Below are 3,160 nucleotides of genomic sequence, written 5' to 3' on the forward strand. Positions count from 1 at the left end.
GAAGTTATTGTTTAATGAGTACAGTTTGGGATGATAAAAACAATTCTGGAAATAGATAGTGGTGATGGTTATACAACATTGTGAATGTCCTTAATGATACTGAATACTTAAAAATGGTTAAAATGGTAAATTTTATGAGTATTTTACTACAATTAAAATATAAGAGAGGTGCACCTGGCTGAGTCGGTTAAGCGTCTGACTCTTGATTTTGTCTCAGGTCATGATCTTAGGGTTGTGAGATACAGCCCCGTGTCGGGCACCGTGCTGAGTGTGGAACCTGCTTAAGATTCTCTTTCTCCCTCTCCCTTTGCCCCACAGTGTCCCTCACCCCTGTTTGCGCTCTCTCTCAAAACAAAAAAAAAAAAAAAAAGGAAAACAAAAAAGAAGGCTTTATTGAGGATGAAAGAGATTTGAAGAATGGTCAAAGATTCCAAAGAAAATTAGGAGCAGTGGAGGGGAGTAAACTGTGCACTTGCAACACATCCTGAAAAGTCAGAGGATAGAGCTTGAAAGTTTCTGGGACTGAGTTGGGATCCAAGGATTAAGCCAAGTCTGAGTACAGATAATCAAAGGGAAAAGTGTACACAAAGAGGACATCAACCTACCTAAGAAAGTGTATTGATTTGCCTGTTCAGATCCTAATAGCTGAACTTGCTCCTGACTCAACCAGGAATAGGAGATATGGTGCTTTGTTTTCACATACGTTATGGGCTGAATTATGTTTCCCTTCCCCGTCAATTAGTAAGGTGAAGCCCTGACCTCCAGTAAGTACCTCAGAATATGAATGTATGTGGAGATAAGATTTTTAAAGGGGTGATTAATTTAAAATGAGGCCATTATGGTGGACCCTAATCCAATCTGGTAACCTTATAAAGCAGAGAAAATTTGGACACACAAAGAGACACCAGGGATGCTTACATGCCAGAGGAAGGACTGTGTGAAGCCACAGGGAGAAGGTCACCATTTGCAAGCCAAGGAGAAGAAACCAAACATATGGACACATTCATCTTCAAAACTATGAGAAAATACATTTCTGATGTGGCATTTTGCTATGATGGCCCTAGCAGCCTAAAACAAGTAAAAACCTTGTTTCTTTCTTTTTTTTTTAAGATTTTATTTATTTGAGAGAGAGAATGAGAGATAGAGAGCACGAGAGGGAAGAGGGTCAGAGGGAGAGGCAGACTCCCTGCTGAGCAGGGAGCCCGATGCGGAACTCGATCCCAGGACTCCAGGATCATGACCTGAGCTGAAGGCAGTCGCCCAAACAACTGAGCCACCCAGACGCCCCAAAAACCTTGTTTCTTGAGGTATTCTTGGTCTATGGTAGAGTACTTTTAGAGATGTAGGAGCTAATCCTTCATATGCTATGCTGACAAGGGACATGGAAGGGGAAACAAAGGGCTATAACTCTAATAAAAATCGTCTTTGGGTGACTTGAGAAGCAGTTGTCTGGATAGCAAAATGCTGGGACAATTTTCTACAAGTGTCACATGTTCTTGGCCCTGGTGTTTCACCCATATATGTCCAACTTCCCAGTATCCTTAGACTCTTGCTGGATTAGCATCTTAAGAGTCCAGCCATGTTCATTCCTTTATCCTTTTCCCACGTAGATCTAGAAATGGAAGTAAACGCTGCCCTTGACAAATCACAAGGGGCTTGAGTATTTTAATAAACAAATTTTATTATTTAACTAGGAGTAAGCAAGACCACTGAACAAGAGGAAAGAGCACATTATTTCAGGCACAGTAAGAAAAGACCTTTTCGAGCATGAGTTTTTGAATTGACTGGAATTTTACGGAAAGAAAACGGCTAGCCCAGGACCCTTTGGGGAGGCACCGATTCCTGGCCTCGTGACTATTTTATTCTTTGCCTGGTTGTTTGTGTCTTCTTCCTTTGCTTCCTGCCATGAGAACTGAGTTCCTATTGCGGACCAAGCACTGTGCTGAGGGTACAGAAATGAAGTCCAGAAACACAGTTCCTACTCTCAAGGAGTGCCAGTTGAAGTCATGGAAAGAGCCAAGTAAGCCAATGATTTCCTGCAGTGCAATACATCCCATCACCCAGTGATACAGAGTCCTGCGAGGGGGCACAGCCAGATAAGATGGAGGCTGGGGGAAGCTTTTCCCAAGGGCAGTGGGGGGAGGGTCCTGAGTTTAATTTTGATGGAAAAATTCATTTATTCATCCAACCAATAAACATTTACTGGGTACCTATCATGTGCTGGGCATCTTCTAGTGTGTCCAAAGTTAGGAGTGGATCAGAATCATCTGGAGGGCTTATGGAAACACAGATTGCTGCTTGCTGAGGCAGAAGGTCTACAGCACGGTTCGAGAATTTGTGTTTCTAACCCACCCATTTCTAGGTGATAGTGCTACTGGCCCAAGAATTATACTTTGGGAACCACGGCTTTAGACAGAGCAGTAAGTAATGGGGAAGAAGACAAGCAACACCATGGGTTGGGTTGTGTAGTGTTAGCATGAAACAAGGCTTGAGGACAGGTGGTTGTGGCAAGGGGCCTTGAAATCCAGCCCCTTCCACACTTGCTGAGTTCTCAGAGCTACCTCAACCTGAGGGAAGAGTTACCTGTCTAATTTGTCCATTTGGCAGGGCCCCTTTGTAGAATGTCTGTCCTGTGTGTCTTTTCATCATTGGTCTGCTCAAAGGGACCACTTTCTTTTATAACTTGTATAGAAGCATGGAATGTGGAAATGATGTGCCAAGGAGGACGTGGGAGGTAGAATTGGAGATAGTTCTGAATGCTCAGAACACACAAGCCATGGTGAAGCCATGGCACCATCTTGGCCAAGCCGACTTCTACCAGTGGTCTATTCTCAGCAACCTCGATCCTCTTTCACACACAGATGCTGTGTTAAAATGCTTCACCCACAAGGGGGCGGTCCTCATCTCACCGTGTCTTAGATTCACGCCGTCACTGTGGACAGCTCTTTAGTTTACCTACTTACAGGACAAGCGATGCTGCCAGATATTAAATAGATGCCAGAAAAAGGCAAAGATAAGGGACCCAAAGGACCAATCGAAGGACACTAATAAAATAATGGCTTAGGTGAAGATAGTCCACTAACAGAGAAGACCACATAGGACCAAATTGCCTGAAGATGGCCGCAGGATATGCGGGCTCCAGGCCCGAACTTGGGGACTC

Source organism: Zalophus californianus, chromosome 2, assembly GCF_009762305.2.
Source record: "Zalophus californianus isolate mZalCal1 chromosome 2, mZalCal1.pri.v2, whole genome shotgun sequence".
Taxonomy (NCBI): Eukaryota; Metazoa; Chordata; class Mammalia; order Carnivora; family Otariidae; genus Zalophus; species Zalophus californianus.